The sequence below is a fragment of the Bidens hawaiensis genome, unplaced genomic scaffold (genome assembly GCF_021521415.1).
Source record: "Bidens hawaiensis isolate Kalapana, Puna unplaced genomic scaffold, B.hawaiensis_p1.1 tig00003961_1, whole genome shotgun sequence".
NCBI classification, from domain to species: Eukaryota; Viridiplantae; Streptophyta; class Magnoliopsida; order Asterales; family Asteraceae; genus Bidens; species Bidens hawaiensis.
This window is the reverse complement of record NW_027491228.1, coordinates 1,668,907-1,685,328: the sequence shown is the minus strand read 5'-3', so window position 1 is coordinate 1,685,328 and position 16,422 is coordinate 1,668,907. Positions and strand designations below refer to the sequence as shown.

Genomic DNA, 16,422 nt, shown 5'->3' with positions numbered 1-16,422 from the left:
TTTAATTGAAGTTTTACGCTCATGACTTGGCCGGAAACAAAGAAAAATCGCAGGGGGGGGGTGGTTCTCTTGGCCGATCGGCTGCGCCTAATGGTGCTAGGGTTAGGATTTTTTGTTTTTTATGATATAACAAAATGTTACACACTAGCCCTCAAAGTTTAAGGGATATGGCAACTTGGAAGAAAATGTTAGATAACTTAACGTACCGGGAAGATGGTCGGGTCAACGAAAGATGCCGGATAACTCCCAAGAAATATACATACTCTACATGCAAGAAATCTTTAAACCGAAAAAAAATTAGCGGGCGTTACATGAATATTTGCCGGAAATCTCTCGTCGGAGGGAATAAAGTTAGAAGAAGATGGAAAGAATAGCGAAAAAATGAAGGGTAACTCTTCTTTATATACCCATCGCAATTAATATAATAGAGGGATATCGAGGAGAGGAAAATTGGCGATCCAACCAAAAGGTGCCACATATATGGAACATATCAGCAAGTGTGTTACAGCTGCGTGCATCATAGGGATTCTCGCTCACACGCTTGACACAGGCAAAAAAAATTGCCTGCAGAAAGTAACCGTCACTCCACGTCCCCTCACTCAAGCGCCCTTATCTCTTCCATCAATAATTTCAAATTTTCCGGCCTATTTCACGTGGAAAAACAGCTCAACAAGTGAAAATTCAACAAAACACACAAGTGTACTCAAGGAAGGTTTTCAATAACCTTTTATCAAAAAAGACTTCTGCCTAAGGAAGGTTTTCAATAACCTCTTGCCAAAAAGGTTTCCGCTTGAGGAAGGTTTTCAATAACCTCCCGCGAAAAGGGCTTCTGCCAGAGGAAGGTTCTCAGTAACCTTTCCGCCTAAGGAAGGTTTTCAATGACCTCTCGCCAAAAGGGCTTCCGCCCTTATGCCAAAAAAGGCCTCCGCCTAAGGAAGGTTTTTAATAACCTTCTGCCAAAAAATACTTATGCCTATGGAGGGTTTCCAACAACCCTCTGCCATAAAGGCTCTGCCCGAAAGAAAGTTTTTCAGTTACCTCATCTACAATATGTTCTTGACAAAAGGAGGGCCTACCCGCGGGGGAAACTCCAGGGACAACTCACATCATCTCATCAGACCATGATTCTTCCCAGTGTTATCACTTGGGAAAAACAATGGACTGGGGGGTTTTAAGAGGTAGGGTGCCAAACCTACCCAAGCGTCAAAGCACGCCTTTAGGCGATGTATTACATCCTATCAGGTGCCAAACATTCTCTGGCACCTCGAGAAACGTAGTGCCAAAGATCTTCCGACGTATGGTGCAAAAAGGAAGTATATTGTTGAAAGGGATGCCCAGCCAATAAGAAAGTGACAACACATAGTTAATAATACTACATAGTACAAACATCACAATCAGTCAAGTGCTTTACTTGCCAACCTTCTAGACACACGTGGGAACTCTCTGATTGGTGGAATTCCTTATATGGAAGGCGACCCATATCTTTTCTCCTCCAATCTGTCTATAAATCACTCAAACCTCAACGGTAAAGGGATCGGAACTTCTTGGCGAGAACACTTACTAGTGCTCCGCGATAACTTGTATTTTACTCAGTCTCTCATACTGATTCTCACGCCGGAAGGTGGTTACAAGAAGACCCCCCTCCCCCAAATCTCCTTCTCGTAACGAGCTCACGGTGTTCTTGTTTGCAGGTGCTTACACTCAGATTGGCCGGATTACATCTAACTCTCGTGGGAAATACTTGATCTCAACCCAAGGAATAAGTAATTAGACCGAAGGGTGAACTAGTGTTTCTTTATGGATTGTTACATATTATTTAATTTATAAATAAAGTCTATACTCATAAACCAACGACCCGTACGAAAGTTAAAGTACGAATCATAGACTAGAAAATATAATGAAAGCCCATCTTCTCTTCAAACATGAGCCAACTTGGGATGCAAAAAAAATGTTTGCCTCTTGAACTTGAGTAGGAGACCCTTTTTTATAAGGGTCACCTCTTCCTACTTTGCTTCTTACATGAGCCATGAATGCACAAAAAGTTTAGGTTTTTTATTAAGAAAAGTAACAAAGGTCACATGCATGTATAAATGTTCAACAGTCTATAAATTACATTTTGATTGCTACTATAACATTATAACTAAAAAGTAGCTCCTATAGATATTTAATATCATTTGTGACATTGTCTAAATTAGGTTGGATGATAATGTTATCTAGCAAGTGAACAAGTAATGCAAGTGTTTCAATGATCTAACTAGTTTTCAAAACTATGTGGGGTTGGTTCGGGATTTACTCTTGATTCATACATCAACGCATCATTGTGTTAAGAGGAAAAAAGTTTTGCACGGAATCATTTTGACCATCTATCGTTGAATTTGGAATAGGAGAAATAAGAATACCTTTTCTTGTACGCGGCCTTACACAGTTACCGAAGTGTGGAGAAGATCAAGTCGTTGACCTTTCTTTGGATAAAAAATAAGCCGTCTTTTAAATTTTTGTCTCTGAAAAAAAAACCGATGTGCGTGCGTGTGGTGTGTGGGGGGGGGGGGGGGTATGCATGTTTCATAGACTATATACATATAACAACTGAAACTTTTTGGTCTGCTGATGTTAACAAGGTTGATGAATTCGATTATAAGCATTGTCATTTAAAGAAAATGAAAAACATTAAACATGCTAGGAAACAAGTTACCAAGCAATCTAACCTTCATCCTCTTGCATTGTTTTAACTTTTAATTGAAACATATTGATTCAGTGTACCAAACAACATTGTTAGTTGTTTAAATGATTAAAACGTCTATTAATGTAAATAAATGAAAAAAAAATTGTAGTTCCAAACGAAAATAGTTAACTTTAAATAACTGTAGTCAAGTAGACAAAGGATATATCTGGATATTAACCGTAAGCTTACCTAACCACAAAGATATTTGTGTACTTGACTGTAAGAATAACGCTGTGCATCTTTGATTAACCAACACAAAGCACACTATATATAATAAAATAAATTATCATAATATCAGTATTTTGTTTATTGTTTAAAAGGTCGTTTCATGTTTGATGTTTGGCAACATCTCCATCATTAAGTGTTGAATTTGAATGACTAAAAGACTCAGAGCTAATAGGTGTTGAGTACGCCAATGTAATAGTTATTGAAGATGGAGGGAGGGGGGGGGGGGGGGGTTGACAAACGTACCAAGGATTATGAACACGAGTTTAAGAGATTTCCTATAACGATGTGTGTGACAACCCTGCATACGCTATTCTATTATTATATTAATTTATAAGTTTTATCATCACTTATCAACATATTTCAATATCATATGTAATCTAAATTTTTAGACACAAGTAAAATACTTATTAAATGAACTAGGTTTTTACTTTAACCATCATTCAAAAAGGCTAACAACAAAACTTGTTATTCGTGTACCTCCTATTTCAACGTAAACATCACTATTTAATAAAACCAAAGTGTCAAAACCCGAAAGTTTGTTAATTTAAAAATCCCTTTCATCACAACTAAAGAAGCCTTTAGTTTACTGACAAACGTCTTATATTTGATTGACGCTTACAATCATGGGGGATTTAAGTAGGATTTAGGAGTAGCCCATATATTTAAGGTTTTTAGCATTCTTAAAAACAATATGTATATTATTATGATTAGCAGTCCAATAACATTATCTGGAAGTGTTAAGAGTGGCTATCAAACATCACTATAAGTTGCTTAAACTCTACCTGTACAGGTTCGAAACAGGTTGTCCACACATATTCTTTTCCAAACTACAACTTTCAAAATGATGCATTAACTATTAACTGTTTGCAAAATTAGTCGTCAATAGTCATTTACACCCACTTTTAACATTCAAATACCAGATTGATCAATAACTATAAATCATTTGCAAATTTAGATTACTAGTAGTTTCGGAAAACAAAGGAAATTAAGATACCTGGAGCTTTTCTTCTAAATCTGTTATTGCTTATTACTATACATCTATATCTATATAGTAGGAATTGTTAAGGACAAAAGGTCTCTATACAATAACTCTCCAAAGGTTACATGGTTACATACAACTGCATACCAACTAAAAAAACACTAGTTTGTAAAACCGTATGTTAATTCCGGTGCAGACCACCCCCACCCCCACCCCCACCCTCCCCGCGTTTTGGTCTTCAAATTTGTGGCCGGCATCGTGTACATAATGTGTGGAGAACGGCGCTTTGGGTGAGAGATAAAGAGAGAGGAGAAATAAATAATGATTGTAGGAGAGTTGTGAGAATTTTCTTACTAAATCTGTTTTTCTATAAAACTTTAAAATGCTGATTAAACGCCACATGAGGTAAACTAGAAAAATTCTCAAAATAAGCCAATTAAGGAGAGAGATTCTTAATTTTGGCCAAAAAATTTAAAAAATCCCATAATAATTTATTAACCCTTGAGATTTTAAGCCAAATCTATCTGACTCGTGACATTTGGGTTGCCAAATCCGTGGGATTTCAAGCAAAATCCGTCTGACCCACGAGATTTTCAAGCCAAATCTGTCTGGCCCCTGAGATTTCAAGCCAAATCTATCTGGCCCCTGAGATTTCAAGCCAAATCCGTTTGGCCCGTGAGTTTTGATACCAAAACTATTTCCTTGAAAACCATCTCCTCTATGAGATTTGGAAAAAGTTTGAATTCATCTCTATCCACCATTAATTCAACACCACCACCACCACCTCACTTCTTTGAAATAATCTCGATCAATCTTCGTCACCATCTCCGTCCTTCAATATCCAGCATCACCATCTCCGACCACAGTCGGCTACACTATCTCCAACTACCGTTGCATTCACCATCTCCGCCCATCGTTGTATTCACCATATCCGGCCACCATCGCCTTCACCATCCAACATCAACATATTCGGCCACCGTTGTCTTCGTCGTTTTCCAACATCAACATATCTGCATCACGTCGTCTTCTTCGTCGTCTTCTCCGGTTTCCGGCAGGTTACGATGGTGGTGAATCAATGGTTCCGTCGTCTTCTCCGGTTTCCGGCAAGCGGCGGCGGCGGTGAATCAATGGTTCCATCGTCTTCTCCATTTTCCGGCAAGTGACGGTGGTGGTGGTGAATCAATGGTGGAATGAGGTGGATTTAATTTTTTTTAAAAAACTCACGGATGAGACTGCTTTGGCTTGAAATCTTACGGGTCAGAAAGATTTTTCTTTAAAATCTCATAGATCAGACGGATTTGCTTTAAAATCTCATAGGTTGGGGTCAACATCTTTACACGTGTCAGTATTTCATTGGGGGTAAAAATCATCAGTGGGAAACACAATGTCACGATGGAGATGACTTTCGGTGAATTATTAATGGAAGTTTTAAAATTTGTGACATATTTTGAGACTCTTTCTCTCTTCAAATGACCCATTTTAAGGATTTTCCCAGTAAATTAGCTAGGTTGTATTGTTTTGCGCAATGTCTAATAAGACATTTAAATAACAAAAAGTAAACTAGTGTGTTTGTAGTTACATTTAAATACTGTTTAAATAGTTAAATGCACCCATGTTTACCAAAGACCAAAAACAATAATAGTAGACATAGTAGTACCTATACCACAACCTCATATAATAAATAACTACAACATTTCATTTTGCTTTGCTTCAACAACAATACATCCACTAGGTACACATCTTTCTCTCTCCTCATCTCCTCCCACCATTTCTCTTGCTTGCTTGCCTTCAGTGCATATCAATCTTCATCTTCATATCTTCAGATCAGATCTCATGTCTTCAGATCTCGTCTTCAGAATCCACCCCGAACCAGTCGACCATTTCGACCTGTTACCCGACTCCCTCCTTTTAATCATCTTCAACAACATCGCCGACGTCAAGACCCTCGGCCGCTGCTCGGTCGTCTCCAAGCGGTTTCAAACCCTGATCCCGCAAACAGAAAACGTCGTCGTCCGGGTCGACTGCGTTATCTCGGACGACGACGCCAGTACGGTCTCCGGGACTTCCGACAAGTCCCGCGGACCGTTCTCGAGTCTCGCCAGACTCGTGTTTGGCGGGATCGTGAAACCGATCCAAGCGATCGGGCAGTTTCTGGGTCCCAAGAGACTCTCGCTGTCACCTCCGTCGTCGTCCTGCTCTACCTCCACCTCGGCCTTATCTGTGGGTGGTAAGGCCGAGGAAGACGACGACGGAGGTGAGCAGTCTGGGGTGGGAGTGACCCACCACTCCCCCACACAAGTTCTTAAGAACTTTAATGAGATTCGGTACCTCAAAATTGAGTTACCGAGTGGTGAATTAGGTATCGAAGATGATGTGTTGTTGAAATGGAAGGCGGATTTCGGGTCTACACTCGATAATTGCGTTATACTTGGCGCGTCTTCGGTAACCCATTCGCCAATTGTAACATCTGAAAACATTTGTTTAGCGGCTAACGATGATAATGGAAGCATACCCGAGTCGTTTTACACTAACGGCGGGTTAAAATTGCGAGTGGTGTGGACGATAAGTTCGTTGATTGCGGCATCCGCGCGGCATTACTTGCTTCAACCGATAATTTCTGAGCATAAAACGTTGGATTCGTTGGTGTTAACGGATGCGGAGAGACAAGGGGTGTTGTGTATGAATAAGGAGCAGTTGGAGGAGTTGAGGGTGAAGCCATTATCGGCTTCCTCAGCTTCGAAGAGGACGTTGGTTCCGGCTTTGAATATGAAGCTTTGGTATGCGCCGTATTTGGAGTTGCCTAATGGGAGTGTGCTTAAAGGGGCGACGTTGGTGGCGATTAGGCCGAGTGAGCAGGCGGGTCAGAAGGAGGTGTCGGATGGGTCGTGGGTTGGGTCTGCGTTTGAGGAGCCGTATGGGACGGCTGCTAGGATGTTGGTTAAACGGAGAACTTATTGCCTTGAGATGAATTCGTTCTAAGGTACTCAATGTTAATGGAGAAGTGAAGTTATTATGTGATTATCTTGTTTTCCAAGTCATTATGATTGTTAGTTTATAGTGTAAATTGTAGTTTCCAGATGACATAAATTGTGAGGACGGAAGTGCTAAAAGAATTGTTTTAAATTACTGATAACACAAAATTGTGAGAAAACTGGAGTGGTAACAGATAAAAGAGTCAGAGAGACGAGACGTCACGTCAGGAAAGTAGCACAAATCCTATTGAAAACAGTCATTAGGAAATTGTTTAGCTTTTGATATTTTGATTTGAGTTGTAGCTAACATTGTTACCTGTCTAGAAGTTATTGCTAAGTTTGTTTGATGTCAATATACTTGGTTGGTACTTGGTAGCTATCTATTTCAGTATGAGTTAAGTGGTTTGATTAAACTCTAGATTAATTTGGGCATTAGCTGCTTCAATGATTGTTGGTGGTTGAATATTCTACTTAGCTTAATTTGGGGCGTTGGGTGTTGAATTGATTGTGGTTAGTTGAGTAATTTATTTTCTTGACTATGCTTTTATTCCCACTATTGCATAGTATGCTTTCCACCTAGCAACATAAAAATAATATGGTCTTGTGGGTGGTATTCAGCATTTGTTCCGTGACTCTGTCCATAGCTGATGTGGGATTTTCATAGGGTGTTACGATATTTACTAGTTTTAGAAATTTAAACTCAATAATCTTCGAAGACATTTGAACTTTTTTGCTATTGTTCTCGTTTTTATGTTTTTTACTGCCTTTCAGTTTTCATGGCTACATGAAGGCGTTGGCTTTTGATGACTAATATTGGAGTTGAAAGATACTTGAAGGCAATGGAAACACACAATTTTGTTTTATATGTTTATATAGATGAGCTTTGATGGTGCAAATGTTACTTGGATGAAGTGAGAAGAAGGTTGGTGCACTTGGTTGTTTTAAGTAATGTTTGGTATCTGGTATGTTTCACTTTATGTATGATATATAAAAAGCTATAGGATGTTGTAGTGAATATTTGGAGGTATGAAACATGAGCAGTGTGTGTATATGTGGCTATCATGTTCAATCATTCAGTAATGCTATGAGAAACTGCCATTATTGTAATAAGTTTTATTTATTTTTTCTTTTTATTAACTACGACATGTTATTGGAAAACTCATGGGACACCGTCAATTCCCTGGTAAACAAACGCAATAGCAAAGTCACAGCTTGTACTGGACAACTGGTTGTCGTAAGGTTATAATAGAAAACGAGTTGAAGTGGAGTAAGTTCTGAGTGTTTATTTGTGTATTGGCTTTCGGAATAACAAGCATGTTCAAGCTGTTTATTTCACTTGTAACTAATCAGACAGTTTTGAATATCATGATCACCTACAAAACATGTTTTTAATGTATACACAAAAATTAGGTAAGTAGTTTAATAAGCAACCTAAACACCTTATGGGTGTTTTAACTTTAGTAACCAGTAAACCTTATTGATTTGGTTGTCTTAACCCTAGAGAATATTATTTTTATTTATAAATAAACTTTTACATAAATATTATACCTGATAGAAATAAGCAGTGGAGTCGTGTGAGCCCGAGTCACCGTGAGGTAAAGGAATAGGGATGCTCTTCGGGTGTGTGCTGGTGTTCTAGAGAGAAAACAAAGATCTATAGAAAGGAATAGGGATGTTCTTTGGGTTGAAATTTGGGTTTCGGGCTTCTGAGGTTTGATAATTTTGAGTTTAAAACCGAAATCCAACCCTAATTTGTCACGTTTTTCCGTTCGGGGTTATTTGTGTTCATGATTTATCAGGTTGGAAGGGTGCGCATAATGTTTAATCGTTGGTAGGGTGTTTGATAGTTCGGGTTTCTTGGGTTGGCCCAGGGCGGTCTCTGAGAATTTATATGCCTTGGCCGAGCCGAAATAAAATGGCCCGTAGACCCTAACGAATAACGAAATAATATAAGCAAAAAAAATAAATAGACCTTATGTAAATGGTTTTTTGTTTGGTTTAAACAATTAAATTTTTAAATGGACTTACTTGGTTATGATTTAGGTTGTGCAAACAACTTTTTGTATAAAAATAAGATTAAAAATGTTTCAAGTAAGACTAGAAGCTACAACCTTTCGGTTAAGAGTCATACCCCTTTGTCACTAGATCAAGCTAGTTATTGTATAATTAGGGTAAAACATTAAATATACATACATATATATATATATATATATATATAAATTTTGTGCCCCTGAAAATTAAGTGCCCGGGCTGGTCGCCCATATTGCCCTATGCCCCCGCTGGCCTGGGTTAACCCAAAACCTAGCAAAGTGTAACAAGCAACCGAGCCGAATTACTACAGTTCGGGTTTTGATAGCGTCTTTTCGGGTTCGGGCTAGCATTTTTTCGGGTCAGGTTGCGGTTACAAGTGACAGGCCTTGAAAGGGATCTAGTGGGTGTTGGTCAATTACAAAGTAACTTAAATACCCTTTATTTTTATGTAATTTACAAGCCTTAAGATCTTCTAATTAGTGTCATCTGTTCAAAGGACTATATAAGAATCAAATCCGTAAACATTATCTAATTAGTATATTTAAAAAGTTTGGTGTCACAAAGATTTTTTTAATATTTTATTAGTTTTGTTTTATTTTTATGTAAATTAGTTTGATACTTTATCAATTGTGATAACACTATGTTCCCGTAGTCCAATTTAGTGAAGGAAAGGAAAAGAAAGCGAGAAGAATTAGGAAAAAAAGGTGTTCCTGAGTTATTTTTTTTTTGAAGAGGGAAACAAAAAGAAAGGAATTAATTTGGAAGGAAAATTAACCCTAATCTAATTCGAAAAGAATTGGAGGAAAGAAAAATGGAACAAGATTAATCAAACTCAAATTACAAAGATACTCTCATCCTATTTATTTTAGGTCTTCGTTGTTATTTTTACCTGCAACCAAATTGTCTCCTACTCTGAAGCCTCAAGCACACAGTCGACCACCAGATCCTTTCTTGTGAAATCATTAGGTATTCTTGCTTCTAGTTTCTGTCTTTTATATTAATATATTGCAAGTTTTTGACTTTTTTCTTTTAGGATTGTTGTACTCCATGTATTTATTTGTGTCCAAAGAAGACGTATGAAACCCCCAACAATTGAACCAATCACTTTATTAAAATTGTGATATAGTACTGGAAAGCTTTTTAGAATTTTGCAAGTTGTATTTTTTAGTCGTCTACATTCTTTCACTTTGAGATTTGTACCACAACAGATAGCAACTCTTTGGTTTAGAGTTTGTCTTTATAGAATCATAAATCACTCATTTTTTTCAAGTGTACACATAAACATTCTTATATGTCCTTTATTCTAATCAAATAACGCTTTTCAACAGTTACTAAATTTGCAATGGACAATCAGATACCAAACATAGCTCATTATAAGCGAGCCAGACAATTGCAAATAATTTACATAATTTGCTTACATGTGGTTTTATTACACAACGTAGAACGTCCACTAGAAAACATGCTAATTTACCAACTAGGGAGGACATTTTACAAAAAAGACGATATGTATGAGAAGAGATGTTATATGACCTTTTAAATGGAAATAAATGTCGTGAACTTATCCGTATGAGTGAGAAAGCTTTTATGACACTTTCTGGATCAACAAACAGTCGTTGCTTCCATAGAGTTCTGCAAGCGATTTTATCGTTAGAGAGTCTTTATCTTCAACAACCTAAAGGCGACATTGTTCCAAAAGAAATTCAAGAAAATGCGAGATTTTTTCCTTTTTTCAAAGGATTATATAGGGGCAATTGACGGAACACATGTTCGTGTCAGAGTACCTAATAAAGATGCCCCTAGATATCGTGGTCGTAAGGGATACCCAACAATAAATGTACCGGCTGTTTGTACATTTGATCTAAAGTTTACGTATGTTTTAACTGGTTGGGAGGGCACTGCATCGGACTCAAGAATAATAAAGAATGAACTTACTAGAGAAGATAAACTAGTAATACAAGTACCCTGATGACACCATATAGAGGTGTTAGGTATCATTTGAAAGAGTACTCTACTCGTGCCCCTGAAAATTCAAAGGAGTTGTTTAACCTTCGTCATGCATCATTACGTAATGCAATTGAACAAGCATTTGGTATCCTAAAAAAGAGGTTTACTATTATTAGAAGCACAACGGAACCATTTTACTCTTGTGAAACACAATCTGCCATATTCTTGGCATGTTGTATTTTACACAACTTTTTACTAGACGAAGATCGAGATAAAGATCTTGAATATGAGGTCATACATGAGGTGCTAGATGGACCAGAAGAGAAAGAGCATCATAATTCAAGATACCCGCGAGAGAGTAGCATCAGAGTAGACCAACTAAGGAACTCAATTGCAAATGAAATGTGGACCAACTATTTGATGTATTAAAACAATGAAATAGATATGTCAAAATAGTTACAGAATAGTACATTATAGTATATTCAGTTTGACATTGAATTGATGATTGATGTTTGAAATTATTCATGTTATTTAGTATTTTTATTTATCATAATTATTACATTTACCATTTGTAATTTTGTGATTATTATTATTACAATGTATCATTATTTTATTCATGTTGCTATGTAGAAAGTTATCATGAGCAAACAGGAAGCTAAGGAAGCTACTGGAAATACTGGTAAGAAGGAACACTTTAAGTGGACAAAAATGATGGATAATCCATTCATACAAGCGATGATAACACAACAAGATAAGGGCTACTACAGTTGCATACACTAATATGGTTGAGGAGCTTACTACAAAGCTTCAAACGAATTTTACAAAAAATCATTTGAAGCATCGTTTAAAAACACTAAAGGATCGGTTTTCTCAATGGTATGATATGTTTCAAGGAACTTCATTAAGTGGTTTCTCATGGATTCTGAGACTCTACTAATTGAAGCGGAGGATGAAGTGTGGGAAAAATTAATAGATGTAAGTGCTTCAGTTATTTCCTTAAATTGTTGTACAATCATTGATAATAATATTTATCTGCCCAATGCTAAATTACTGAAGACGAAATAAAAGTCACAAACTACAATGAATGCTGGAACTGTTTGTAAGGGATAGGCCATCTAGTACACATGCTGAAACTGCAAATGCCCGATTGAGGAATAGTGACAACATTAAAGTAGAAACAATTACAGAATCTGATGACTTGCTAGCTGCTGAAAAAGTAACTATGGAAAACCAACACAGTAATGATGATGGTGATGATATTCAAGTGGTAGATTTTGTGACTTCTCAAGCCGAGCCGTCTTCAAATGCAAATAAAAGCAAAAAAAGAAAAGTTGAACAAGAAGATGAAGCGTTTAGCTCAAAGCTTGTGAATTGCCTTGCCAATGTGGCTAAAATATTTGATGGAGCTTATCCTCACGAGTATACGGGTGAGGAAATGTAAAGAATTAGAGCTAATGGGTTTGGAACCCCATGAAATACCGAACGCTTTAATTTATTTGGCAACTAATCAAGCAAAAGCTAAGGCATTATTTAGTTGTTCTCTTCAGATGTGGATGGGTATACTGAATGCTATGATGAGGGATGGTATTTAAGCCAGGTTAAAAGATGGTGAAAGAATTACTCTTATGCATTTATTTAGTTGGCAGTTTTATTTTGTTTGGTAATTTTGGACAAATATGACATTACTATTTCTTTTCATGGGTGGTATTACTTTTTGATTATGGATGTTGAAAACAATGGTATGTTTTTTGCTGTTGAAATATGTTTGGTGTTTAATTATAATCCTTGTTGACTACCTACACTTTCTACATTATGCTCACAACATCTGCAAATGCAATCAGTTTAGTGTTTAATAACTCTTTTTTTCTTTTTTGTTTCTTTTTTGCATTGATAAGTTAGATAAATATATGCTGCTTTCGATTCAACTCAAATTATTATATGATTATTAAAATGTTATTATTAGCAGATAACTTTAGAATCATCATTATAAAATATGTGCCAGAAGTTATCTAATTAGGATATGGTTTATTTAAATTATGATTTGAATTTCTAATACATTTTTGGTTCGTTTGGAGCATTGCTTAATTTGCACCTTTTTTGTGTGTATGTGTGTTATGGCTTGATATTTATGTAACTAAGCAAAGTAGGAATTATAATTTTGCTATGAAGGTTTGTATAAATTTAGGTGCAAGATTACAAATGCCACCATGAAGATGATAGTATAAGTTAATACTTACAAGGAACAAGGGTATAGTTGTAAAATTGTAAGTTTTCTTTCTTTTCCTTTCAACTCGGAAACACATGAAAGCTTTAATTTCTTTTCATTTCCTCTGAACTCGGGAACATGATAGTAACTTCTATGTTTTCTATTCCATCCTTTTCTTTTCTTTTATTAATTCCATTTCCATTCCTTTCTTCTATCTATTAAACTTGGGAATAGTTAGTATGTTGGTTGTTGATATGCTTGTTAAAGCTTAGGAAAGAAAATTGGGAAAAGGATTGTGCAAGTTCAAGTCCCACATCTAGAAGTTTCTTTTACCAATTTTTTTGTTTTTCATGTGGAGACTTTCTTTGAATATCTTTTTGGTTTTTTTATTATTATTTTATTTATTTTTGGTTTAAATAACTTAATTTGTCAAAATTGTTATTTAGGTTTATTTTCGATACCGTAACGAACCTATTCGATACCCATCGAATTCACGTCAATTCATTGTCGCAACATCTATGTTTTACCGATCACATAAACGTCGTTTTAAATATGTTATTTTTGGTATCATAAGCTATACGAGGGCCACTAATATACCATATTCACGTTGGTTCTCCGTCTCGACATGTGTTTTTTTTTGCTTTAAATATGTTAATTTGATGTATCTGGGTGTTGACGAATTAATTATTTTGCTTAGTTCCGGTTATATAACCCGATGCCGACCGAATTTGCGTTGGCATATAAATAGCCAAGCATCACTAACCTAGGGCAACACCCTGGGTAAGTAACCTAGTTTATAATATTTATAATGAGAGACTAAACTCGTAAATTTAGAGAAAAAAATAAATAAAATAATAATAATAGTAATAGTAAGACTAATAATAATACATACTATTATATTACTGACAAAACATCAAAACTAGTCCTTTATGTTTGCACGTTTTTTCAATGGTTGTCCATTCGCAAACTTAATGGCAAAAAACATCCTTTATGCTTTAAAACTCTATCAAGTTATGTCCTTTGGTCCTAACCCAGTTAACTTTTCTTGTTAAATTCGGTCATGTGCCAGGCACATGAGGGTAATTTAGTCTTTTACCATTTTTATTTATAATATATTTATTAAAGTTCAGAGCTTTATAAGAAACCCTTCCTCTCTCTCTCTCTCTCTAATATCATCATCGGAACCCGATTTCATCCATCGGAGCTTCAAATCATCAACAACCTTGCTGCTGCCTTTAAAGCCCAAACGATTGTTCTGTAAAAAGAGCTTGACAGTGGAGATGGAACCAGTGGTGGTTGCAGGCGGAGCGACGGTGATTGCAGGTTGAGCCCGATCCGACGGTGGTTGAAGGTGGAGGCGAAGCCGACGGTTTTTACAGGTGGAGGCGGGGCTGATGGTGGTTACAGTTGGCGACGGAGCCGTTGGAGGTTGCGGTGGGCATAGACATCAAAAAACCCTAATTTGGGGATTTAGGGTTTTAAAGTTTGCATCATATTCCCCCTTTTTTTTGGGGGTTTGAAAGCTATAATTTGGGGTGGGTTAGATATGCGTTAGTGGTGGTGAGGCCTGTTTGGCCGGCGGTGGTTTTTTGAGACAACAAGGAGACAGTGGATTTCTTTGAAGAGTTGGGCGGAGGTGGGGTTGGGGAGAGAGTAGAGAGGTTTGTATGCATGAGAACCCGCGGTGGTGCGGCGGTGGTCGTTTGATGATGCGATGATGGTGATCCCATGGTGTTACCGGAATGTTTAGGTCAATTTTTGATCTAGATCTAGCTTCGATTTCCAACTCAGATCTTTCAATTTGAATGAAATCGAAGTCAGATCCGGTTAACTTTTGCGTTCATCGTTGGTGGGGGTTAGGTCAGGTGGTGGCGTCGACGGAAAGTGGTGGTGGTGCTGACGGAAAGTGGTGGTTGCGCCGGCAGCAGGGGGTGGGGACTTGTGGTTGTTTGGTCAGGGTGGGTGGTGATGGTGGCTAGATTGTTAGAGAGAGAGAGAGAGTTTAAGAGAGACTGAGAGAGGGAGAGATAGAGAGAGAGAGAGAGTTTTTTTATTCTATTTTTAATATATTTTAATTATTAGATAAATTTGTTAAATTATAAAAATTACCCTCATAGGTATTGCACATGACCAAATTACAAAAATACCCTCATATTTCCTCATGTGCCTGGCACATGACCGAATTTAACGAGAAAAGTTAACCGGGTTAGGACCAAATGACATAACGTGATAGAGTTTTAAAGCATAAAGGATGTTTTTGCCATTAAGTTTGCGAAAGGACAACCATTGAAAAAACGTGCAAACATAAAAGACTAGTTTTGATGTTTTGTCTATATTAATAATAGTAATAGTAGACAAAATAGCAAAAGACGTCCTTTAAGTTTGAACGCTTTTTCAGTGGACGTCCTTTAGCGAAACAAATGGTAGATTACATAAGTTACGTTTCAAATATCTATCACGTTACGTCCTTTGACACTAGCTTCATTAATTTTTTTGGTTAAAGTCAGTCATATGCACCTCATGTGAGGCAACTTGGTCTTTTGACCCCTTGAGGGGTTATTTGTGTAATTAGTTTAACAATTTGGACTTTAAATAAATAAACTTAAATAATAAAATCATTTAAACCAACCCATCTCCTTCTAATTCTCTCTATAATATCCACCGCCACCACCAACCAATCACCACTGCCTTTCGCCGACCGCTGCCACTACCCACCACCTTCCGCCGCCACCACCACCAACACCATCATAGCCGCTGCAACCCACCACTAGTGCCGTACTTTTCTCGATAAAACCCACGCAGACAACCACTTCATCTTCGTCCCCAAATACAAGAAGCTCGGTTAGGGTTTTTAAAGGATGAAGCTCGGTTACAAATTTTTCAAGTTGCGCCTCCACCTGCAACCACCTTCGGCTCCGCTTCCCTCTGCAACCATGGCAACCTCCGTGTCCACCGGCTCCGTCTTAACCTACAACCACGACGCCACAATCAAAAACAAACAAACTAGCATCGATTCAAAATAGGATTTCGATTGTGGTTGAGTTTGATTTGTCCTAACATAGATCTAGGGTTTCGATTGGGGTAGAGTTAGGCTTCGATGACGGGGAAGAAGAGGGTAAAGGCTTGGTGATGGAAGTGGCAGTTTCAGGCGGTGGTGTTAAATGTTGCCGGAAATGACGGTGTCGGCCGTGGTGGTGGGATACGGTTTGTGCAACGGAGAGAGAAAGAGAGAGAGAGAGAGAGAGAGAGGGGGGCTATATATATATTTTTATTTTTTTTAGTTTTAATTAAAAAATATATAGGTGAAATTACAAAACTACCCTCATGTGCCTTGCACATG

The 16,422-nt window shown here is 37.4% G+C and overlaps 1 pseudogene across 1 annotated transcript; it reads left to right on the top strand.

Annotated features, from left to right (window-relative positions):
• Positions 1-5,762: 5,762 nt before the first annotated feature.
• On the top strand, positions 5,763-7,937 carry LOC143624743 (F-box protein At5g46170 pseudogene; annotated as a pseudogene). Its single transcript, XR_013152169.1, has 2 exons — positions 5,763-6,909; positions 7,673-7,937. The product of XR_013152169.1 is annotated as an F-box protein At5g46170 pseudogene (transcript).
• The last annotated feature ends 8,485 nt before the right edge of the window (positions 7,938-16,422 follow it).